At 41.7% G+C, this 612-nt stretch overlaps 1 protein-coding gene across 2 annotated transcripts in view; it reads left to right on the forward strand.

Annotated features, from left to right (window-relative positions):
* The window catches only part of CENPL (centromere protein L), a 17,910-nt gene that overhangs the window by 2,852 nt on the left and 14,446 nt on the right, over positions 1-612 (forward strand). The gene's annotated exons all lie outside the window — the stretch shown is intronic.

Consider the following 612-nt stretch of genomic DNA (forward strand, 5'->3'; position numbering starts at 1 on the left):
GCAGGCTCAGTAGTTGTGGCTCACGGGCCCAGTTGCCCCGCGGCATGTGGGATCTTCCCAGACCAGGGCTCGAACCCGTGTCCCCTGCATTGGCAGGCAGATTCTCAACCACTGCGCCACCAGGGAAGCCCTGAAAAAATTTTTTGAAAGGGTAACTGTGCCACTACTTGGGAGTAATTTTTATAACTTTTAAATCATAATTCCTTTCAATTTTGGAGTTCCATGAAATTCTTCTGTTCAATTAAACCAATACTAGCTTAACAATTAAACAGCATTCACCATTATACTAGGGTAATTATACAAGAGAAATACAAAGAGCATGATTTCAGTCAAAGTAGTTTAGTTTTTCTGGGAAGAGAAGAAATGCACACCAAAAAAATAGTACAAGTAGATGAATTTGGGCCAAAATGAGTGGTAGAGACTAGGTGATTGAAGAGAGCTGTGTGGGCTGGTGTATTGTTAATCTCCAAAGATTTTGTAGAATATTCTCGAGGGATTTTGTTAGACTCATTTAGAGGGCTCTTGGGCTTTTTCAGAATATTTACCCCTGAGGATCTCATTCTGTACACACACACACACACACACACACACACACACACACACACACACACA

Source organism: Monodon monoceros, unplaced genomic scaffold (assembly GCF_005190385.1).
Source record: "Monodon monoceros isolate NGI ecotype Baffin Bay Population unplaced genomic scaffold, NGI_Narwhal_1 Super_Scaffold_18, whole genome shotgun sequence".
Classification (NCBI taxonomy): Eukaryota; Metazoa; Chordata; class Mammalia; order Artiodactyla; family Monodontidae; genus Monodon; species Monodon monoceros.